General features: G+C 40.1%; 1 pseudogene; it reads right to left on the minus strand.

The window, feature by feature from the left end:
- Nucleotides 1-23,158: 23,158 nt before the first annotated feature.
- Nucleotides 23,159-26,217, minus strand: part of LOC110330295 — a 4,977-nt pseudogene continuing 1,918 nt past the window's right edge.

Raw genomic sequence — 26,217 nt, forward strand, 5'->3', positions numbered from 1 at the left:
TGGCAGACAGCAAAAGGGGAATTGTGCCTGTCTCTCCTGCTTGGTTCCATTGTCCAGAACAAGAGTCGGGATGATGAATTGAAGGATGCCGGAGTCTGGCAAGAGGGGTGTGCAAGACCTCAGGGGTAGGGACAATGGAGCCACAGGAAGCAGCGACAACTGGAGTGCTAAATAAGGTCCCACGTGGCTAGCACAAACTTTAGGCCCTCTATCCCTACCACTCCACTAGTACTCATTCTGAGCTTATCTTTAGAGAACACCTGGCCCTCATGTGTGAGTCAGGCAAACTTCTTTGTCTAATATTTATCTCAATCCAGCAAGCAGTTACAGTGTCTCTTATGTAGACACACCAGGGCATGGAAAGGAGGAAACAGACAAATACAAGCAGGCAGAACATCTGGGCTGTAGAGCTTATGTATTGAGAGTGGAGGAAATACACCTTGCACCTCTGCCAGAAAAATCTTTCCGACAAGCCAAGTTCTCAGCTGAGCCCTGGGTTTCTCTCTAAAGCCTGACCCATCCTGACAGAAACATCAGCTTCTATTCTGTACGGAGCCCACAGTGTTCCTTTGCCTCTCCATCACAGACTGGCGTGTTGTATTGCCACGTATTCATGTGTTTGATAGCCAATGACTAACGTGGAGGTAAGCATCCCATAGACAACTCAAAACTGGTTGCTTTAATATACAGAAACTCAGAGTTTCAGTTGAGCTTCTCCACTGCTGTTGAGTATTAAAAAACAGAGATTTGTTTTTAAAGTTGGCAGTTAATATCCTTGCCCTCCCCATCTGCCAGTGATGGCAAGTGATTTACATCCCATGCATCATATAACATGCTTTCTGTTCATTGTTTCAAAGATTTGCATGTTGGTTTTTGCAGAACTGCCATAATATGTTATGAAAGTGCCAGCAGAACTTACCAGATTTGTTGACATCAGCAGCAGAAATTTGTTCTTGCTCAGTTCCAGAGGCCCAACATTTAAAATAGTGTGCAGCAGCAGTATCAAGTTGTGGGCAAAAAGGAACCCTCTTGCCTTTTTAGTGGACACTGGCATTCTGGGGTTTGTGGTTGCATGACTCTGATCTCTGTGATCACATCACCTCTTCTTTTCTACACCCCTGTGTGTGGATGGTAGCTGTCTTAGTCAAGGTTTCTATTCCTGCACAAAACATGAGCAAGCAGCAAGTTGAGGAGAAAGGGCTTATTCGGCTTACACCCCAACATTGCTGTTCATCACCAAAGGAAGTCAAGAGTGGAATTCACACAGAACAGGAACCTGGAGGCAGGAGCTGGTACAAAGGCCATGAAGGATTCTCCTTACTGAATTGTTTCTCCTGGCTTGCTTTCTTGCAAGCCCAGGACTACCAGCTCAGGGATGACACCACCCACAATGGGTTGGGCCCTCCCCCCTTGATTATTAATTGAGAAAATATGTTACAGCTGTATCTCATGGAGGCATTTCCTCAAGGGAGGCTCCTTTGTGAATCAAGTTGACACACAAAACCAGCCAGTACAGTGGCTATTGGATTACAGCCCACTTGAGTTATAAGATACACATTACCTCTCAAGGTCCTGATCTTGATTACATTTTCAAAGATGCTCTTTCACATAGGGCTACACCCATACATTCTGAGGATCTGGCATGGATATATCTTTTTTTGAAGTTAGAGCTTGAGGTGCTATGTAGCATTCTCTCGACCTCTGGTACACCATTTAGAAATCTAAATGATTGTGGCCACTTCCTGCATTTTTCCAGCCTACTGGAATACATTTCCTACGGTAAGAATGAATAGAAAGTTCATTTTCTTTTGACATCCATGTAGAGTTTTTCCTGTGTTCTTTTGTGCATGCATGCATGTTTATCTTTGCACATGGGTACGTATACATTTATACTTGTGTGGGTGGAAGCAAGAGGTTAATACTGGGAACCTAAAGCAAGCTCTCTCCACCTTACTTTATGAGGCAGGGTCTCTCACTGAGCCTGGATGTTGCTCATGCAGCTATCTGGGTTGGTCAGGAGTTTGTTGATTCTCCTGTCTCCATCCCTTTAGCAATGAGATTACAGTTAAGTGCTGCTTCAGCTTCACTCATTTTTTTTCACGTGTTCCAGGGGATCAAACCCAGGTCCTCTTGCTTGCCTGGAGAGCAGTTAACCAATGGTGGCAATTCTCCAGTCCCAACCTGTGTTCTTTACAAGTGTTATTTTTATCTACCAGCAGCTTGAGCAGAAATAACAGAGTGGTCAGAATTGATTTCTCTGAGAAGTCTTGGGTTTGCTGTTTGCAAGCATATCAGCCGTGGATTCCTTACCTTGAAGGAGTCTGTGGGCTTCTTCATTTGTTACCCACGTTGACTCTAATTTTACTTTCTTAAGAAGCTGTAAGATAGGAACTATCCTAATACTGAGTTTTAGAAACAAGGAATATGATTTATTATTACTAAGCCTTTTTTTTGTAATTTCTAAGCAAATATGTTTAAAAAAGAAAGAAAGAAAGAAAAAGGAAGAATATATGGTTTACTTTTAAGCCAGTCTTTGCTAGACTCTAAACCCTCGGCTTTCCACTATACTATGCTCTACATCTCTTAACAATGCCTCCCTATTTTATCCTGAACTGCTTTAATATGGTACCCCTTCAGAGGTCCAAATTAAAAAGACTACATATACACATACAAGCATGTGTAAATATACTCCCCCCAAATCCTTTATTTACAAATGAGTATGAATAATTAACAATCAATTTTCACCTGCTTGACACTAAGTGTCGCCAAGGTCCTGGATAGAGGGGCCTGTGTCAGCATTCTTCGGAGACTTTTTCAGCAATTGACAACTGCTGTCAGCTAACCGAAACTGCTGACAAGAAGGCCAGGTTTAGTAGGAAAGTTTCTAGGGGGGAAAAAAACCCAAAACACCTAAATGCTAGTCCAGCCTCAACAAGACACTGACCCTATTAAGACTCTCTTGGCAGCTCTGGCTTTTATCCTGATTTCATGGTTCAGCAGATAACTAGTCGGTGCTAGTTGAAGGCCAAAGTGTTGTGAGAAGGCTGGAGAGGAGAGAGTCTTGAGCGATAAAAGAGAAGAGTAATGAAAGCTGGAAAGAGAAAGGGAAACTGCTCTTGCCTGAGAAGGGGCATTGCCTCCCTTAGAAGCTTCTTTTGAACGGTCCAGCCCTCCAAGTCACCCTCACAAAGTCTTTATTCCTGTCACCATCTGTATTTAAAGCCTCAAGCAAGCGGTGGCCTGAGAGACAGCTCATCAGCATCATCGCCTTGAGTTAATGCAGCCCTATTCAGAAACAACTGATTCCTAAGAGCAACAGCTAATATTCTAGACCTTCACAACTCAGAAGAAAGCCAGAGTGCTGGAGGCAGAAAAGGGCTGTGGATATAAGGCAGTAGTAGAAAAGGAAACATGGGACTCCTCCTAGAAGCTGGAGTGCTGGCCCCTTACACTGCTTTGGGGTGAAAAATGGTCAAAGACTAGATGCCACTGAGGTGCCCAGCTCTTGTGGCTACTCTATACAAAGTTACTCTGTAACTAAGAAGTATACATTTTGTTTTCTCAAGAGTATGATGAGGTCATAGTTATGGGCTCAAAGAGCCTGACCAATACAGATGCAGATGGATGCAGCCAACGACTGGACTAAGCATGAAGACCACAATGGAGGAGTTAGGGGAAGGACTGAAGGAGCTGGAGGGGTTTGCAACCCCACAGGAGGAACAATAATATGAACCAACCAGAACTCCCCCCCCCCCGCCAAAGCTCCCAGGGACTAAACCACCAACCAAAGAGTACACATGGAGGGACCCGTGGCTCCAGCTGTATATGTAGCAGATTACCTAATCTGGCATCAGTGGGAGGGGAGCACCTTGGTCTTGTGGAGGCCCGATGACTCAGTGTAGGGGAATCCTAGGGCAGAGAGGCAAGAGTGGGTGGGTGGGTGGGGTAGCACCCTCATAGAAGCAGGGGGCTTGGGGGAGGGGATGGGAGGTTAAAAAAAAAACAAAATACAATAAGTAAAGAACTTGTAACTATGACTTCATAAGTAGAGACACTTCCTCAAGTCTCCTAGACCTGGCACCTAAAATTGCTCAGCTGTCTGGAGCAGTTATCACCATTGTACCAACTATGTTCTTAGCATAACTTCAGTTGGCTGAGCTTTTTCAAATGACCAGCACTAATTGAGGTACATTCAGTGTTCCTTACTTTCCTTTTTCTCTCATCTAGAGCAATCACCAGCTCCTGAAGACCCAGGTAGTTGAGTGTTTCTTTTGGCTTTTTCTATCTTGCAAGCGAGAATTTAAAACCCATGAAGTCACAGATATGTGTCAGTTTCATTCCCGATTGGCTGAAGCACCTAAAACAGTGTCTGCCATGTTTCGAGCTCTCAAATAAGGTTTAAATAATGGATGTAAATGTCAGCCCAAAATGTCAACTGCAGAGCACCTTGGCTTGGAGAAATGGTGATGTTATGGCACAAATAAGCTCAGGAAAAAAAAATTGTTTACTCAGATTCAACTATCTTTTTATTTACCTCTCGTCATGGAAACAACACCAGCAGCCCCGTGAAAACAGATTAGAAACAGGAGGTTGTGAATAGTAATCATTGCAAATGAGATTAGATTAAATTCCTAGGGCGAGAGTGATGACAATTTTTGGTGTGTTTCTAGACAGGATTTCTTGAGAAGACCCATTGAGGAAGAAGGAAGAACTAACCCCTGGACTGGGGTCCTTGACAATAAAAAGGAGTAAGCAAGCATTCATCAATTTCTGTTTCCTGACTATAGATGCAATTTGTTTAGCTGCAAGTTCCTATAGCCATGTGTAGTGGCTATTCCTGGTTGTCAACTTGACTATATTTGAAATGAACTACAATCCAGAATTGGAAGACTCACCAGTGAACCTAATCTGGAGACTGGGCGATAGAAGTTTCTGATCTGGATCTTGGTATGGAGATCTTGAGACACAGTGGTGATTGAATCCAGAAGATTAAGACAGGGAGATCTCTGAGTCCAAAATCATCTGGGATTAAAGGTGTGGTGGCACACACCTTTAATCTGGGCTACACTTTCTGCTGGAGACCATATAAGTACATTGGAAGAAGGGACTCTAGCTCTCGCTCTTTCGCCTTCTTGCGGTGTGGGACTCAGCAACTGCTAGATCCTTGGACTTCCATTCACNGCTACTACTGAACCATTGTTGGNATTTGNACTGCAGACTGTAAGTCATCAATAAATTCCTTTACTATATAGAGACTATCTGTAAGTTCTGTGACTCTAGAGAACCCTGACTAATACACCATGTCTCTCTCATAAGGATAGACCAAGTCCCTTCAAACTGTGGGCCTCCCACATGCCCCAACTTTCCAGAACTTATTTCTAGTTAGGTACCTGGCCTCAGAAATGAGAACAGTGTTAATATAGAGGCAAAAACTATTCACCAGCAAGGCCAGAGTATACCTTACTTGGGAAAACTGTGCAGTTTACTTTGATTCCATCCCTGGAGTCAGTTTCCAAAGGTTTCCCATTGTTCATGTTATTCAAATTTGCCAGTCCTTGGTGGAGTACTTATACATGAGTACAAAGATACCACATTTAAATGTACAATATGTTGGAGAAAACAACATGGTGGGAGGCAAACACCAAGTTACATTATTATAATATTCTTAGATTCCATCCCAAAGTGCACTTAATTCATATTGATTTCATAGTTTTCAGTCAATAGAAAATGGCACTGCATATATCAACAGGTAGAACTAACCTCAAATAGTTATGCATAGGCAAAATATTTTGCCTAGCTCTTCCTAAACTAGAGTAAGGCACTGAGATCTAATCTACCATGATAGCAGTTCTAAATTTAATTCATCACTATAATTTATTACCTTAGACCTTTTCTTCTTGTTTAATTAAATAAAAATCACTGAAACTGGATATGTTATAAAGAATAAAAGTCTCTTTTGTATCATGGCTATCCAAGATCAGGCAGCCACATCTGGACAGCTTCCAGCAAGGGATTCCTGCTGGACCTAGTCATGATGGGGAAATAGAAAGAGGCAAAACATGTACAGAGAAACACCTGTGCAGACCGACAGGCAGACAGATGGGAGACTGACCTGCTGTATGAGTCTTATCCCATGGGACCCAAGTTATCTCTGAATGATTCAGTCGGGTTTTAAGAGAATGAAGGCAGTCTCTTGAGATAGACATTAATCAGTTTGTAAAAACAGTGACCCACAGCCTAGTCAACTCCAGTAGATCCTAGCCCTTAAAGGTTCTGCTGCAGAATAGTATCACATTGGGAGGTAAGCATCTAATGTGAAAATGTGAGAAACAAATGTGACCCCAGTGGTCATGCTTTGTCACTGCCCTCTCCTTAGGACCAAGGCTGCTAGAGCAATCTCATCAAGCTAATACAACAGGTTCTCCCTACTTAGACATGATTTCACAGGTGAGACACTGAAAACAGTACATCAAAATTGGAGTCTCAAGTCATTGGGTGCAACCCTGGCCTAAACCACCAACCTAACTGTCCTTGACCAGTGGTCTCAGATATGCTCAGACTTAAGGCTTCAGTGTTGAGCCCAACCCTCATCTTCTTTGATCCTACACCAGAAACTTTCTCACATACTTTCACCCAAATGTTTACTGAGCATTGTTGTATATATTTGTTCACTGACGTTAGTGCCAAGATAAAAAATTTACCATACAAAAGACAAACACTGCTGTGTAAATCATCCCAGAGACTTGCAATATATTCAATGACTTGTAATACATTTTCTAGTGTAGTCCCTGGAAACCAGGGGCTCCTACCTCCTGCTACCTGTGAATCATAGTAATAAACTATCAAAGCAAAAGGCAGGCATACTAATTCAGATCAATCGCACTTAATACCACTGCGGACTTATGAAATGCTGTGCCACCATTGCCTTTCTCCTGACAGAACAATTGCCTAAGGAATTCTAATAAATTTCTGAAATGAACAATCTCATATGAGGCCATGCCTGAGACATATATCACTCCTTTTACAATTCAGATTTTCTAATGCATAAATGGGACAATAAATTCTGAGGAAAGCTATTCAGCATTCAATGGCTTCAGTTCTTGCTGCTGGCTTTCTCTGTTAGAAGTGGCATCAGCAGGAGAGCAAAGAAGGAAGATTTATTTTGTTTGAGAAAAATCCAATTTTAGAACCACAAAAAAATTAATTCCTCTATTCTCATCACCAGATAAAGATGGGTATCAATGTACTTGCCCATGTCTTTGATTTAATACAAATAAATTATAAAACTTGGCTATGAGTTCTGTCCATGTTCCTCTCAGATTGGATTTTATGAAAGGACCCATACTAAGTGATCCATGGGCCACGACATGAAGATGACATTGAAAACAGTGCTCTCTTCAGCACTCTCTTGACTTATGTTGCTCATTCAAGCCTGCAGGACCAACCCAATCATTGTGTGGGCTCCGAGGTAAAGGCATTCAATTGTAATTTTAGTTCAGAGCTTGAGTTTCTTGGGGCACATCCAAGATTTTTGCCCCAGTGTTAGCATCTATAAAATACATAAAGAACAACTCTTCACCCGTCCTCTCATAAGAAAATTATAACCTACATCAATTCCTGTCCTGAAGCCCTGGGTCCCGTAAGGCCAATCACATGGGAAAAGGGTGTCTCAAATATGGTTTGAGAAGCAACTTGCCATTTGAAAACAATGACATTCATTAGTCATTGAGAGGAAATTGAGCATCTAGAAACTGTAGGAGAATGCTGCAGTTTCCTTACATATTACCATTTACAATCTTCATTGCTATCATGTGACACATAATTTGACTGAAACAGTCAGAGGACAGATCATTTGAACATGTTTCCACATATAGCAAGTAACAAATTCCTAGACTTAAATCCAGCTTCACTTGTAAACAAGCAATAGCCATTAAATGGAGAAGAAATTAGGCAGAAAGGGTGGGAACTCAAACACACTAGTGGTGTTCAGATGCCTCACGGCACCTGTGTGAGCAAGGGATCAGGGAGGACCTGGGGAACTCCTACTCTTGCAGAAACTAGCCATTATTGGAAGGCAACTCTGCTCACCACTATACCACCACCGCTGAAAAGTCTACTCTTAAGAGACCTGACCTACGCCAGGTGTGGTGGCGCACACCTTTAATCCCAGCACTCGGGAGGCAGAGGCAGGCAGTTTTCTGAGTTCGAGGCCAGCCTGGTCTACAAAGTGAGTTCCAGAACAGCCAGGGCTATACAGAGAAACCCTGTCTTGAAAAACCAAAAATAAACAAACAAATAAATAAAATAAAAAGACATTTGTGGAAAAAAGATGGGGATATGTAAAGTTAGGACAGTCAGAGCAAAGGTAGAGTCAGCAAGGCAAAACTATGGGAGTTTCATGGATGCAAATGAAGGTTTTTTTAGATAAAGATTATTTTTCTGGAGCCTCTGATGATAATAATGAATTCATATGCATCATGGTGGGAAGGATACAAAATAGTTATTTCAAAATGATGTGGACAAGAGTAAAATAAAGATCTCAAGTCTCAGGAAACTGATCAGTGATCATAGAATTAGAAGGTTGAGATGAACCTTAGGGGTTTCTTACTTTTGCTGCAGTTTTGTCCATACAGCATATAGTCATGTGTCAATCAACAGCTTTCCATAGGCAGCTGGCCTCAGCTCATCCACCTTCATCATCCCTTTTATTACTTTTCCCAGTTCCCCTTTCTCTCTAAAATCCTTGCCTATACTCTTTCTGATTGTCAGTGTAAAGAAAAAGCACAGTGAACAAGGCCAGGAGCTCTGGCTGGCCTTAAATCACTAAGCTGGAGGCTGCAGTGTAAAGTGACTATTGGCAGCAAATTGGTCTTTTCAGATACACCTGTTCACACAGACAAGAGCCAGTCCTGGGAGAATCGTCCTAAAATATTGACTGTTCTACTTTTAGTGTTCTCCAAGGGACTGCCATTTAATTCACTCGAGCGAAGAAGAATCCAACAAAATGTTCTGCTTCCTAACAGTATTTCATGTCTACTACCCTATAACTCTGCAAATTTGCAAATTTCAAGTCAATAGAGATAATATTGAATAACAAATATGAATCCCACCCTTCTCCGAATGCCGAAGAGTCTTCACGTTTCATGAGATACGGTCCCTGCCATCATTGCAGTCTTAGAAACAGTCTTAGTACAACAGAAGGTGACTTATGCATCACAAACTGAGCAGAATGATACCCACACCTATTTAGGATTTCCTTCAGCATCCTTTGAAAGCCAAGGTTTCCAATACCACCCTGCTTTTTACCTAGGAGCATTCCCCGTTAGTATCAGCCACAGCACATGCTTCTACCACTATCCTCAATCTTACACTAACCCTTGGTTCTTACTCTCAGCTGAAACTGTCTCTCTTACATCCCGTATGTTCAAAACAGTTAGAGCTGGTGGCACAGTCCTATAACATTATCACTCAAGAGGTAGAGGCAGAACGATAGTGATTTCCTGGATTAGATATTGACATCTTGTCCTAAAAATATGGCCAATGTTTTTCAGCTTGGTGAGCACTGCAAATATGTCTACAGTGCTGACGTAGGATGGAGTTCATCTTCTTTACTTTTGACCCTTTGCTTTCCCATCTCAGTGGAAATCAGTACTTCTCCTACCATTAGCATCCTTCATTCTCATGCTCCACTAAGACCTCATGCCATCAAATTGCCACCATCTCTCTTGCTCTGGCATCATTTTCCAACATCCTTGACTCTCGGTATTGTCAATCAAACAGGTGTAGTTCTTATCATCCTGGAATTCATCCATGTTGTCTTCTTTGACTGCTTTACTCCCACAACAGGTCAAACTCTCCAGACCTCTTATATTCATCTGCCTTTCCAACTCATTGGTATTCCCTCAATTCAAAGATTGTTCTAGTAGACCCCCCCCCCAATTAATCCTTTTTTGGGTGTCATTTCATCTTTTCTCAATTCCAACAGCTACCATGCTTACAAAGAGCATTCCAAACTGTGAAGTAATCAAGTTTAACCTTGCTGATCATCTATCTATTCATGACTCCTTCTTGCCTATGGAAAAAAATTAGACTTTTTTATATAATGTGTAAGGTTTTTCCAGATCTACCTCCAACCTATCTGGCTAGCCACTCTTTCTCTTCCACTTGGCATTTCAGCCTTCTTCAAATTCTTTGTTTCTAAGCACAGCTCTATTCTCTCTCTCTCTCTTTTTCTCCATGTCTGCATAAAACATGTTGCTCCCAAACATTTTAGCCTAGTAGGTCAAGCCATGTGGTCAAACACCCTAAGGGCTACTCAAGCTATGTCACTTGTTTGAAGGAAAGAATGAAAAAGGAAATTAATTTTCCCCATTAAGAATTTTTGCTTAGAAACCGAGTCTCAACAGATTTAGTCCATGCATGTTTGGAGCCATGTCTTTTTGAATATCTAGTAACAAATTATTAATAGCTTCAACTTGCCTTTCTGTCTTGAAATTCCTATTTGCTTAAATCCAATTTTTTTGGGTCAGGAGGGGCCTGTTAATTCTAGATGCAAAACACAGCAGATGCCTAGAGCTCTGGGGAGAGAACAGTCAACAACAGTTAATCACGAGATGCTGCTTTTCAGTAAGCAAAGCCAGATGCTACAGTTGTGGGTCAGTGACAGATAAACCATAAGTAAGTCACACACGCCACATCAGGTTCTAAAACCTGATGGAGGTTAAACCTCTTTCAGCACAAAACAGTTATCTCTTTTCCAATCAAGACATAGCTCCTCATCTTGATTATCAAAATCACTCAATCACATATAATCATTCCACTGGTGCCCCTGCACTTGGCTCACACTATGATGAGCATAATAGTTTTGCTGTGGAATTAAACATCAGTTTATTGGACTGAGCCTGGCTCTGCCACTTTCTGACAGGGTAGTATGTTGTGTATGCTACCTGACCTCATGTTACTCCCTGCTCATCTCTAGGGGAAGGCTATAAGGGTCATGGTAAAATTGACTTCACAGAGATGGGGCTAGGAAGAGTAAATGACATGCTAAATTCCTTGCACATGTGAAATGCCTAATAAGTAGTATTAACATTGAGCCAATTGCTAAGTGATGAATTTACTAGAGGGAAACTGCAGTTTACAAATTTTGTTCATGTGTCTCCCTTGTGTGACTTAACTATTGTTCTTATAAGGCAGCACAGTGAAGCTTTAGTGAGGCTCTTAGGTTCTTTAACTGATGTACCAATTTTAACAACAAAGTACATTTTAATATCAAGATTTTTTTCAAATATTTCAATTTAAAGAAAATGCTTACTAGTTTCTTCCTTGCATATTTTAGAAAATATTCCAACTCAGGGTTGATTTTTTTATAAACTTTGCCTTTAAAAATATTTTCTGCAATTCTCTGAGGAAATCATTCATTACACTTTGTGAACAAAAACTCTTGAAAAAAAAGGTAGTGTCTGCAAAAAATTGACTAGAATTCAGTACTGTGTAGATGTTGGAATGCTGCAGGTTCAGAGGCTAGTTACCTTATTTTGGGCTAGTTCTAGCCCTCCAAAACAGCCATTCCTTGCCCATCTCTGAGTCAGAATTAATATCTCTGAAAGAAAGAGACATTGAGCACAATCAATGCTGCCTATATATTCTTGTATGTTAGCCCTACTAAGAGTCACACCTTCAAGAAAACCCCTCCCCTTCTTGGCAGCTACCAATTAGCAATAGACAGCAAATGCAATATGCAAGTTATACAATATGTCCACAGTCAACATCATCTTAAAGTCATTAATTGCAGATGGCATGATTCTACACATAAAGATATTACAAAATTGTTACAGTAGATATCTTAGCGAGTGTCCTATTACTGTGCAAAGACACCATAGCCACAACATCTTTTATAAAGCAGAACATTTAATTAGGACTTGGTTACAATTTCAGAGGTTTGGTCCATTGTCATGATGGGGAGCATGGTGGCAAGAAGGCAGACATTTTCTTGAAGAACTAACTGACATGCCTACATGTGGATCAGCAGGTAGCAGGAAGAGAGAGAGACTGGGCCTGACTTGGGCCTTTGAAACCTCAAAGGCCACCACAAGTGATACACCTACTCCAACAAGTCCATGTGTACCCTAACAAGGCCATACCTCCTTTTCCTTCTCAAGTAGTGCCACTCCCTGTTGACTAAGCATTCAAATATATAAGCCTGTGGGGGCTGTTCCTTTACACACCACTACAACAGGTAAACATACTCAGCAAAATATCAAAATACAAAATTAACAAACAAAAATCTGTACTCTTCCTATGAAATATAGCAAAAGAAATAAGGGAAATAAAATCATTAACAATAGGCTTGAGAGTGCATCAGAATAAAGCTAACAAAGGAAATGAAAGGTGTATACCATGAAAATGTTGAGGCACTGGAAATGAAATTGAAGATGTCAGAAGACCTCCCATACTCATGGATCAGCAGGGTTGATATTATGAAAATGGCCATCCTACCAAAAGCCATCTACAGACTCAATGCAATCTCCATCAAAATCCCAACACAATTCTTTGCAGGATCTGAACAAAAATGATAATCTTAAATTTTCACCAGAAATACAAAAGACCTAGGAATGGATAGCTAGCACTGTTTCCACCAGGAAATTGCCAGTTAGGAATTAAAGATGATTCATATAACCATGCCAGGGATGTAAGATATGGAGTAATTTTTATGCTAAAATGTTGCCCACCTTTCAAATAAAAGATAGACAGCAATCACCTAGAAATGTAGAGATCAGCAAAGCTTAGCTCTTTAGTATTGCCTTTTGGATCTAAAATTTTAAGTCAGTACAAATTGCAAACATATTGAAAACTATAAAATAAAGCAAAACTATTCTCTTATTGATTTGACAATGTGATTGTAAAACCAATAAGTTCAACCTTCCAGCCTTCTGTTGCTACTACAAATTTTATTATTATTTTGTTTCTAAGGTCTCTGTCACTAAAATATACCAACATACCCACATACATACACACTAATACACACACACACACACACACACACACACACACACTCAGTATTTATGATGGATCTTACATGTCCTGTGCTTTGGCATATCCTCACCTATGTCCTTTTTGTTACATCATCTGTCCCTCCACTCATTTCATTTTCCTCTCCATTTCCTCAAGTGAAAAACATGCAGACATTCATGAATTAAGCAAACAGATCAAAAGGTGAGTTATATCATGTATAGGAACCCAGATACTGGGTGGGTTAGTATTTACAACCCAAATTAGTTAGCATCCAAGGGAAAACTGCAGTCAACCTCTTAATAGATCCAAGACAGACATGAGTTAGCCTACGCGTGTCACAGAGATGCTACATTCTATTACATCCATCGCTCTCATTTCTTGGGAGTTACCTCTGACAGTTTAATGTCAGTACTTGTTTTTCTTTCTCTTACTGGTTTAGCATCATATCATACCTATATGACACAAGATACAAGGCATTACATTCCTCACACTATACAAAAATTTGGGAGCACTGCAGTCATGAACTCTGTCTTAAAGCCAGAGTTGGTGTTGATTTATTAATGCTGATTTCTCTCAAATATAAATTGCTTTTTAAAGTATTCTTTTCCATGAAAGATGTAGGAGAGAAGATGTCCAGCGCTACTGAACTTGTGTTCTCATGATGGAGGTGGATTTAGATCTAGGTAAATGTACAAGTAGAAGTGGAAGTAGAGTTGCATTGTGAGGGAAGGTTTGCTTAGAGGAGGGTTCAAACTGCCTGAAGTAAAGAGTGACCTGGACAGATGATTAAAAAACAGAATCCCTTCAGTACAAAACAGAGAACCACCCAAATGAGAGAAGATTTTATTGGCTGAAAGTTTCCCCACCCTACACATGAAGATAGGCTATTGATAGTCTCTTCGACAGATAAAGCAAATCTTATTCATGCTAAACAAAATATTTTGATGTCAAAATAAAGTAAATCATTATCTTTATGCTGGGAATACTATTTTTGACAAATATTTCCAGACTTGAAAGGCAAAGAAACAAGAGGGAGAGAGATAAGCAAGAATGTTATTGGCCTGATGTGGGTACCCTGACGGCCACACAGACGGGGTGCCAAAAACTGCTAAGGTAAACATCTGGGTGTAGTGCCTGAGCCTGAAATGCAGAGGGAGTGAAAGCAACAAAGGTATGCTGGAGGAAAGCATGAGGTGGAGATGGTGGGACAGGGTGTGAAGGATAAACAAACATGTAGAAGGCATTGGTGGTTGAGTTTGGGTTTGCTAAACTTTACTGGGCAGTGCTGGCTTATGGTCAGTTCCAACCATGAGCCTGATTCTTGGGTAATAAGACTAGCCTGGCAATCAGAATGGCATTAGAACAGAAGCTGCGTCATTGTGGAAACTATGAAGTGAAGAAACTCTTTGTGTAGAGGCAAGACAGAGATAAAGCCAAGCCTTCAGAAGCCAAAAAAAAAAAAAAAAAAAAAAGAGTAATAACTAGTTATCCACCAGAAACACTGGAGGGTAATTAGATACCTGATGACAAGCATGCCTGGGCCATGGCCACTAGATCATTACTGTGGTTATAATTTCTTTAGAAAATAAAATAACTACTTCTAAAACACTTTGCCATCACCATTCTAACTTTGCGATCTCATAGAGAAGCTGACATTGTTTGCTCAGAAGAGTCCAGATTCCATAATTACCTGACACATCCTGAGGATTTCTGGGGGGGAAGGTGGAAAGAAAACTAGCAAAGCAGACCCCTGAGAAGGGAGAAGCTCACTTATTTCTGGTAGCTCTGTGACTAACTAGAGAACTTGATTCATTTAAGTACAGACCTGGCACTCCCAGCAGCGTTTTACAGATTCTTGTCCCTTTTAGCTCAGAGCTCCTTGTACGCCAGCAAAGATGGAACTAAGTGAACAAGCTCTTTCTAAGATTCACACAGCGGATTGGGACCTTGCCATTGATTGCGTTCCATGCAGAGTCACACACTTTCCAATAAATTTCAGGTCCTTCCTTCTGAAGCCTCCAAATCCTGTTAAGGAACGTGAGACATAAACTGTAACTGCCATGAAGATGATACTGCTCAGCAAAGGCAAGGACCACTGGACGAGATGAATCTCTGTCTCAACTTCTGATTACAGATACTGGTATAGTATGGCAGTGTGCTAGTTGCTTATTTGCTGGTTGCTTATATGTTTCACTATAGACAGTAATGCTGACGGCTTAGTTTCTCATTGCACCTCTGTTTGGGAAGGCTGGAACTAGTTGTCCATCATTCTCCCTCAGAAATCATTTCTTCACTTTGGTTAAGAAGTGTGTATGGACATCTGCATGTAAAGCTGTTTGGGTAAAAGTGTATACTGTGTGACATACTGCAGCTTTCACTGCCACTACCACAAACGAATAGGTAATGGGGAGGTGGGAGAGACAAAGGAGCCACGTGTGAGCTGAGGAGCTGGAGATAAAACAACAGCAAGGGTGGGAGAGAAGGCTGAGGTTGATAGAGGAGCAGGTTATTATCCGGTAGGGTCAACAGCATGGAATGCAACAGCCTGGAGCTTGTGCTGTCTCAGCCTGGAACAAGCTGTCCAGCTCCACAATTGCTCTGGCTCTAAATAGCAACAGGATGTTTGAGATAAAGAATGGTCCATTTACTGGCTTAGACTTCCTTGAAAAACCTCTATGGTCTGTGCTTCTCCCAGAGGCCGTGAAAGTAGTGGCTTGTGCTTTGGCAGAGGATCACGTTGCTATCTGTGGTCCTTGGCTAGGGCTGATACTGAAGACCAAGTGGATGTTCGTGTTCTAATCTACTGCCAATAACCACGTGAAAGGTTATGATCCATGCTCCCATTGAGTGTGAAGGGCACGGAAGCTACTCTTGCAGTGGTATTAATGTAGGCTTATGCACAGTTGAGAAAGAAGACTGAACATAAAAGGCTCTGTGACAGCCCTAACTCTCCCCAACTCCCCACTCCTCCAGAAAAACTGGCAACCTACAGAGAAAGCCCTCAAGGGGAACTACTAAAAAAATGTGTTGGGGATGCTGAGGAATGGCTTTCCACACTTGATGGCTTCTGGTGAAGTATAGGCAGAGAAGGACATAGCATCCCTTGTGGAGCCGGACACTGAGAGTTTGACCATGCTCCAGTGAGTATATAGACAACACAAAATAGATTTCCCCTCCTTTTCCCCTCTCTCTTACAATTTTTTCTGGGACCACAGGGTACAGGGAGGAGGAGGACTGGAAGGTTAACCAATCAGAGTGTATGATGTGAGATTCCCCAATAGTCAATAAAATTATGTTTTTAAAAAAGGAATGTGGGGTTGGAGAGATGACTCAGCAATTAAGAACTCTGACTGCTCTTTCAATGAGCCTGGGTTCAATTCTCATCCCCCACAATGTCCCTGCAGGAGAAGAGCTGGAGAGATGACTTTAGTGGCTGCTCCTCCATGGGACCTGAGTTAAGTTCTGAGCACATACATGGTAGCTCACAAACTATCCAGTTCCAACAATACAATGCTCTCTCCTAGCCTCTTACAACACTGGGCATACACGTGGTATGCAGACATACATGCAGGCAAAATACCTAGAACATTTTTTAAATGCTTTAAAAGTGAGAATGTGAATATATGGAGAGATAGCTAAATTGAAGGGCCATGTGAGGAGTGGTGTGGAAAGCTAATACAGCAAAAGATTCCTAAAATATATACATATATGAAGGGAATCCAAATGAAATTGACAAATAACAAGGTAGAGTCCTACTGGTCATCTCTTGTTACAAAACGAAGCTTCCCATTGAGTTGTTGATCAAGGGGTCTCACAGGACCCCCTCAAAGAAAAACACAGGCTGTTAAGACTATAGATTGCTCTACACAAAGACTCAAGCCCACATAGCTGAAGATAATAAATGGCAGCTACACAGCTCATTGAATACATAGAAGTCAAACTGATGTCAATCTAGGCATTCTACTCTACTAGTTAGTGTTCTACCTACTAGAAGGTGCTCTACACAACACCAAAGGAAAAAGGTTAACACCAACCCAGCTACAAACACTTCAGTCTACAATGTTGTCCTGCCTGCAAATCTGCCAGTGAAATGGAAACCCAAATCTTGTAGAAGTAACCAAGCAATATCTGATTTGACTTAAGGCCCTCTACACGACATGGGAATTGTGCCTGAAACTGCTTAGGTGACCAAGAACCTGAGTCTAGATAGCTCAGTGACCTAGGGCAAATCCAAATACTATTGTTCTACTTCAGGAACATAGCAATGAAATGGTTCTCAATAGTATTGTGCTATACTCATAAATCAGTTCTTTGTTCAGCCTTCATGAGAAGAAGCTTCCTCCTCCAGGAGATGGGAGTGAATAGAGACCCATAGCTAAGGAAAATGCAGAGTGCAAGAGACCTTGGAATACTCACTTTTAAATGGGGTATATCCATTAAATCCCTCTCCTCACGGACCAGGGAACCCTGCAGAAGAGGGAAGAGGAGGCAGAAAGAGTGTAGGAGCCAGAGGGAATAAGGCACCAAGAACACAAAGTCTTCTAAATACAACAAGACTAACACTCATATGAACTACCCAGATCGAGGCAGCATGCGCAGAGATTGTATGAGTCTGCACCAGATATGGTCCTAGAGCTGACCTAGCTAAGAAGTGTACCTAAGTCCCCCTCCCTTCCCAGAAATTCTCTCCAACTGATAATCACCTGCAAACAAAATTTTAGTTTTCTCTAAGGAAGTCTCATTGGGGAAACAAACTAGACTTAAGAGTAGGGCTACATTCCCACCAGTAGATGGCCAACAGAAAACACATTCATCAGGGCTGTTTTAAAGTTTTTTCCTCCCTTTTAACCTACAGATCTGTTGTGTACATGTTTTGGCTTCCAGTTTTACATTTTTATGGGATTTCTGAATAGATGAATGAATGGGTATCTCTGTGTCTATATCTTATAACTTTTCTTGGGTTGTTTTCCTTTTGTTTGTTTTATCCTATTCTTATGCGTTTATTTTTTTATCACATTACATTATATTATTATAATACATTATTTTCTATATACTTATTACCTTTTAGATAACTATTTTTTGCTTTCTAATGAGAGATCGAAAGGAGGTGGATCTGAATGGAACAGGCAGTGAGGTAGGGAGGAACTGGGAGGAGGGGAAGGGGAGGGGACTGTAATCAGGAGATATTGTATAAAAAAATCTATTTTCAATAAAAGAAAAACGTGGAAAAAAAAACAGAAAAGATGTGGTAGGTAAAGTAGGTAACTTTTTAGCTAAGAACTGCAGAGGGAGGAGTCATCCATGCTTACCCATGAAGAAGAGAGTTTCTCCTAGAGAGCAAGAGAGGGCACAGGCCAGGTACAAGAGTGGTCTGCAGCCAGCTACAGTACTGTGACTCATGGTAACTCATGACTAACAGGGGGCACTGATTCTATAATTTCCAGGAGGTATGAGATAGATCTGAGTAGAAAGAGAACAGATATAGGAGGTAAAGATGATATTTAGCAAATCATAGTGCCTTGTTTAATTCCTGCAGGTCCTGGGTATAATTTAAATATAAGAGGAAGCATTGAAGGGCACTAAGGGTTGAATCACATGATTTCTGTGTTTCCAAAGCCTGTATAACCACTGTGTAGAGAAAGCACTGTTGGGTGGGAGAATGGTGCCAAGCATTGTACAATGCTTCAAAGAAAAGTCATCCAGATTTTTAGGAGAAAACAAAAGGGTAGCTTGTTTATTTGATTATATCCTTCTACCTTGATTTGGTAAATGTTATTCATATTGTAAAATGGATACCGCAGACAACAGAGGAACTGCAATTCAGATGTGTCATAATTAAAGTGAATCTTCATTTATATGTAAAACAGATTGAATTTTACATAGAAAGAAGCCAAAGTAGTTGCTGATGAACAGGGAATCTTCAGGGTCCCTCCAAGATTTAGGTTGGTTCTTCTGGACTTAAATTTCAACATATATTTATTTAATGAATGGAATGGAACATAACAGACTATTTTTACCTAAAAGCCTTCAATGGTTCCTACAAATTATGCATGAGCAAAGTACTTTAGAATAAAGTATTTAAGATATTGGAAGAAATTATATTTAATATTCTAGTAGAGAGAACCATTGATATTTAAAGGCTCTAGTGAATAATCAAAGAGTACTTTTCACAGGAATTGATCACCTGAGATTAAATTTTCAGAGGCCATATAGCACTGGCTATTTCTGCCCGGTATTTCTGTCTTACAACTCACTGTTTTTGTTGTTGCTGCTTCAGGGTGTCTGATACTCATAGGAAAATGAAATGTTTAAGGTATAACATCCCAGGTGGCTCTTCAGACCGTATAAAAAGGCAATATGACACAGAATAAAACATTAAGTCGGCTTTTGATTAACGTCAAGAGAAGCTTTGATGTCGCACACAGCCTTGATTGTTTCTTCCTTTGCTAAGCCGCAGCTTCTTATAAACCCTCCACCCACACACCACCAAAAAGTACAGGGAGGAAGAATTCTCTGATTGCGGAAGAAAAAACACTGGAAAAAGAACACTCTGATTCTTTCAGTGTTAGTGCTGCAAATAGCAGGTGGAGATGGAAACTGTAGAAATCAGGGTGCTAAGGTAGCGAAAGGCTGCTGGGAAAACTCACTGGCTTACGGTGGGAGATGAGAAAACACAGGCAGACTCCACTCTAAGGATCTGGCTAATATGTTTTAGAGCAAGGCAGAACATAAAAGAAAATTACAGTATTATCCATATGAGTTTAGCAAATATATTTTAGTATACATACATTACCATGAACTTGGTGTTTTAGTGACAATGCCCATAATCATAAGGTAAAACTTAAATATCCTACTTTCAGCTAAAATGACTGAAAACTCAAAATGATTTAAAAACTCACAAAACCGTTTTTTTTTTTTTTCCCTAGTTGGCAATACAGAACGTAAAGCCAAGTATATTTGGACCGAAGACATCACCCAGGCTTCAAAAACATTCTAGATGCATACAACTGGATCCAACCTCATTTAAACACAGCACATACTTCAAGACTCAAATACACTTGTCCACAGTAAATGTTGACAAAAAACAGGTGGCAACAGAGTCAATTCAGGATAGAAAGAGCTCCCTCACCATATTTGTGCAAGATTTAACTAGTTTCTAGAGAGAAGGAATTGGATATAATACAAGGATTCCATGCCAAGAATAACATTTGATAAAGAATGCTTTATAAAGTATGCTTTATACTTCATTTGTTTAATATTGTACTGTACAAATTAAGTTCTTCTCAACTAATGTTATTGTCTTCAGATATGACAAATAAATCTACAATTGGGATATTTCTGAGAACCACATCAGAACTGAACCAGGCTGTCTAAACAGGACAGCCAGGGTTTCCATTTCCAGAGGGTCCACCCAAGACACCAAAGCCGGGGAAGGCTCTTTCCTCTTAGAACAGTGGTTCTCAGCCTGTGACTTACAACTGCTTTCATAATCAAACAAACCTTTCACAGGGATCAGATATCAGGTATCCTGTATAGCAAATCTTTACATTATGATTCATAGCAGTAGCAAAATTATACTTATAGGTAGCAATGAAAATAAATTTACAGTTGAGGGTCACCACAACATGAGGAACTGTATTAAGTGGTCACAGCATCAAGAAGGTTGAAAACCACTGTTTTAGAGGGTATATTGCTACATGAATATACCAGAGGTTAGCATAGGCTATAATATCCCTTCCTCTTTTTACCCACAAATTAAACTTTAAATATACCTGTCTAAGTAGATTGGTTCCCATCAAAACAACTTTCAAAAAATATTGTTGATAGAAAAGCCACTCTGCTGTCATGGCTCAAAAGTTACCAGTGTTTCACCCTGAATCCTTGTGTTTCTGTTGCTTTCTACCCAGGTAAGAATCCAATTCAAAATATGAAACTCTGAATAAGGCAATCCAGTAGGAGTAGTAGTAGATGACATTGTTTTATCCCTAATGGAAAATCAGTGTGCTCTGCTAGGCACTCAGGGGCCAGAGAGCTTTTGGGTTTGTTCTTCTAAAAGCTTGAAACTACCATCTTTCTATTTGGTCAAAGGACCTGCTGCTAGAGCAAGTACTCTTAACCAGTGGCAGAGGACACATCTTTGTTCCTTTAAACAAACAAACAAATAAACAAACAAACACCAGGCGATTTTGGGAACAATTTGGGGTAGACAATAAAAAAAAAAAAAAAAAAAAAGATGAAACAGAAAATGCCAAGAACTCTTTAATTTAGATCATATAAGTTAGACCTTAGTCGCCTGCTCATACCTGTGAGGAACCAAGTAAGCATTTCCTGTGGCTTTTTCCCAGATTAAATATAAATCAAGGTTTTGTCCACAAAGAGATAATGATGAACAGTTCGGGGATAACTGGTATTCCTTTACAATAACTGTAGCACGTATAAACAATGCTTCTTTCAGTTACTCTTATGTTCAGATACATTAACGCACAACTGTCGCCATATTGTTTACTGCAAAGTCCTCATCACCTAGTGAATGTATGTGTGTAGGACACCATTTTAAACACTGTAGAATACATAGGAAAAATGAATAGAGTAGGTTTTAAACACTCACTACAGAAGACTCGACTTCCATCACAGAGGCTCGGAAGCATGGCCTTTGTTCTTTGTCCAGTTCCTGGCTCCTCAAACCCTTCTGAAAGAATTCTAGTGTCTTGTGCAGTTAGACGTCAAGAGACTAACATTGCTGTATTAAATAATGTAACGAGTACTCCATATTCATAACCCCTTTGTAATTCCTTCTCTGCATGGTGATTATAACACACTCATAAATCCTATAGTTATAAATCTAATTATGTTGCCATATTTATAAATTATAGCATTCCAAAATTTCCCCCTTTGGAAAGAAACATTTCATGCCATGTCTTGGAAAACTGGTATGCACAGGGTACAATGTTTGGGAGATACTATGTTAGAAAAAAAGCGTAGTGTGGCTTAAAACATTAGACAAAGTTCACTATAAAACGGTGTCTATTAGAAAGTTAAAGCAAAAAAAAAAAAAAAAAAGTTAAAGCAGTGGTGGGGGAAGCCTGGAGCTTCAAAAGATGGTGAGGGTGAAGAAGTGAAAAAGTAGACTAGTCAGTGCTTTCTGATCATGTTTAAAACTAGCAGCAGTAACGAAGTAAATTTCTACCTACCAAATGATTAAAGATACAGCAGTATAAATTCCAACCAACTCATATTCACTGTTTTAGCTAAATATTCGTCATGGGTGACATGTTCCCTGGGTGAGGGCCTTTAGCATATGACATTTTACCTTCTTTCAAATCTTTAACAGATCATCTTTATATCGTGGCAATTTCCTGAAATATGTTAGGACAAAATGAACAGCCCAAGCAATGCTATCCCTTGCGATGGGTCAAATTACAAAATGATGTTAGCTGCAACTCTGCAAGGAGCCACACTAGAAAAGGGTGCTGTTGCTTAGGGTGTATTTTCAGGGTACAATCTGCTACCATTCAGAATATATACTTTGGTTCCTTGTGAGTTTTTTTTTCAAAGATTTATTTATTGTTATATGTAAGTACACTGTAGCTGTCTTCAGATACACCAGAAGAGAGTGTCAGATCTCATTACAGATGAGTCACCATGTGGTTGCTGGGATTTGAACTCAGGACCTTTGGAAGAGCAGTCAGTGTTCTTAACTACTGAACAATCTCACCAGCCAGGGATTTTTTTTTCTTTATGTTCATATGATACTTTTTAATTCTCATAATTTCAACTAATTATCTTTTTTATTCACCTCTATCCTGTTGCTCTGTCTTTGTTTTAAAATATATTATAATGCAAAAGGTTTTCTTTTGTCCCATTGGAACATCATACATATATTTATTATACACATATTAGGAACAAAGTCAATGTAAAAATATAAATTTATATAGACTACATTTTCTGATTATGCTCCTGTAACTGTAAGTAATTAGTAAAGTGAAGCAGTTAACATCATATTTTAAAAACACAATAAACAAGCTAATGGAGTTCACTTGTATCACACTTAGGCATGTGGACAACTTCAGACCTACTATAACGTTGTACACATGCATGACCACAGGAGTAACACAACCATAGCTGCTCAGGACTCGGGACTCTGCTATTCCTCTTCTGCTATGTCGGTTTCAAAGAACAGAGGGCACAGTACTGCATTAGGTCGGTCGGCAAACAGAAGTATGCCCTCCCAACTCAGACAACTGCCCCAGGGAAGACACAGAAGGGTCATGGTCTTTTAATATGGCCAGGAACTTTAGCTCTTTAAATGTGGGATTTTTCATCATGTTACATCTTTTCCATACTTGGCAGCTGTGGTGTAGAAGATACATTATATCGAATTATGCAACCTGCTTCAGTTTTTGAATTTAGGGTTGTTAAATCTTTGGTTGGATCTTTTGTTTTGTTGTCTTGATCATCTTCATAAACCTCAACTTTTCCATGATGTTCATTCTCCTCTTCTGGTTTTCCTGATCCTAGATTAGCTTCCACATTTACTTCTTGAATATGTTCCTTGGTTACATGAGCCTCCTCAATATTTTCTCCCAAATTGACTTTTTCTTGATTCCTCATTGTTAAAATATCTATGATTATATGTTGAATCTCTTCAATAGGCTGAGCCCCTGCCAGAATAGCCATCTTGTGGTTTTAGACAATATTTTCAATAGGACTTGTGATTGGTTCAATACATTTAAGACACATCCAATATTTAACAAGTATATTTTTGGCATCTGGAATATTATGAGTCAGGTCATTCAATGTTGCTAAAATTTCTTCTTTTGGGTACCCCTTACTAAGGAGGTTCAGGCATTCAGAAATAGTTTTGTTTACTTTTTCAGTAGATAATCTCTGTTCTTCTTCTGCCATGGTAGTCCAAAAGGACACAACTGGGTTTTCATTTAGCCCCTTTGACTCGGCCTGGGTGACTACTGAATGAGGAGGTCGTTTTAGCCCCTTTCCGTTGCCAGTTCTCCACTTGGCCATCTGAGCTTTCCTCTCTGCTGTGGTGTCTTTGAACTGAGCTGATCTATGAACAGTTGCTCCTGCAATCATGTATCTATGCTGGTCAGTATCTTTTGACTTTACTATCAGTCTGGTATTAGATGGATCAGTCCTGGTTGCATCTTTAGATGTTATGCTTCTTGATGGGGCCCTGTCTCTTTTTGTGCCCCAAGAAGAACTGGTTTGGACAACAGACACAACTAGTTCTGATCAATGTGATTCCTTTTCAAGAGACCCTTTTTTGACTGTAACAGTGGCAAAGGGGCCTGCTGAGGCCCTTATTTCGCAGTGCCATGGGTACTACTGTGGAGGCTTCGGATAGGTGGTCATACAAGTATGTTCTTCGAGGTAGTGCTCACAGAGTTAGTGTCTGCAGACTTGATGGCAGCAGTTTTATTTGAGGCTTTCACTCTGACGGTGTTTGCAGACTCAGACTGAGCCTTTGTGGCTTTAGACATAGTAGTGGGAACTTTCTTGGTGCAAGTTTTGCTTTTGACACTGGGAAGCTTTCTAAATGAATTAATCTTAGACTGAACAATCTGGCCATGACAATAGCCAAGCACTCGTCTTTTAGACATGTTAGTGTCGTGTTTCTGTTTCTCTGCAGTCATTTGCATCTTTTTATTGTCTTTATGGTGACATGCCTGATCTAATGTCACAGTCTGACCTAGGAAATCATCTCTCATTAATAATATCCTTCAAGTTATGTATTTCTGAGCTGGTTACTTCTCCAGCTTTTAACGGAATATGTTTTTCTCAGCTGTACTTTCAATATTTTCTTTATCAGCCACTTCTTTTGAGTTTCACTTTTTTCCCTTCTTGGACCTGATCCTCAGATGTCATCATTTTCTGATCTCTGGATAGCTGATTTTCTTGTTTGTATGGAAACACTGTTTTTCGTATTAACAGATATTCCTTGAGTTTTTGTTTTCTTTGTTCTCTGAAGGCCAGTCTCACTTGGTTGGGGGCAGCTGTAGTTCCTGGGGCACCAGCAAGGTATGCCTCAAAGCTGGGCCATGGCAGCATTTCCTGGACTCTGCCTACACTTTCTTTTGGTTCATTTCTTTATTCAATACACTGGAATATCTTCAGTCTTTAGTCTGTGTCAATTTACTCCTCACATTATGGATGTAAACATCAAACAAGTCTCATAATTTCCTTTAATTTTCATCACATGCACACGGGGCTAGGAGAAGTTATCTTGAAATCAGTTAAACCAGTTCTTACCTGAAATCCTATTCACCACCAGGAACTCAAAGACCACACTTAGGTAGGACAGCTCTTCAACTATGAAAATCACTGTTGGCTCTTTATGTCATGATCTTCTAAATTCCATGACATGATCAGAGGTACTTCCATACATTTAATGTATTTCCTCCAAATCATCTTAGATCAGGTAAAAGACTAGAATATATTCCCCAAACACACCTCCTTTGTATAAGGAAGTTTTTTTTAGTTGAAGGCAGTCCAGAAGCCCATGCAAGAAACTCTTTGCCTCCCTCTGCCAAATATCAGAGAACAGATTTACAGACAGAAGCATCCTACTGCAACCCTCTTGACAAAAGAGAACACAACATTAGTCACTTAGGAACAATAGGTGCACCAGAAGAGCCAATATCACCTTCATTTACCAGGGTTAATGACTGGGTCTTTGTCCTACCTTCTCATTTTTCTATACATGTACTGTTTTTAGTTGAAGATACTCTATGAGCTAATATTCAAGTCTCTCTATGGGAACTATGCATTTCACAGACATCTCTCATGTGCATAAAGTAAGTAAGCTTGCTATGTTCTGCTAATTTTTCTCTTGTGTCCTGGTCTTCAGGTATAAGAGTCCACTCTACACATAAAGCAAGACTTCACTTCTTTATGATTACATATTCCAAATTACTATCTTATTAAGAGTACATAGCAGCCCTGGGAAGATAAGGCTATGAATCGTCTTCCTCGTGCTGACTGCTCTGCTGGAGCCCAAATATATTGTTTTCAGTCTCGCTCTTCTGTGGTGATCCCTTAAGCCCTCTAGCTGAACTGCACAAGAAGAAAGCTTCAGGTTAAAACCTCCATCAATTAAATCCCTAACTTGTCATTTGTGTCAAGGGATTTTGTGTGTGTGTGTGTGTGTGTGTGTGTGTGTGTGTGTGTGTGTGTGTGTGTGTGTTG

Source organism: Mus pahari, chromosome 13 (genome assembly GCF_900095145.1).
Source record: "Mus pahari chromosome 13, PAHARI_EIJ_v1.1, whole genome shotgun sequence".
NCBI classification, from domain to species: Eukaryota; Metazoa; Chordata; class Mammalia; order Rodentia; family Muridae; genus Mus; species Mus pahari.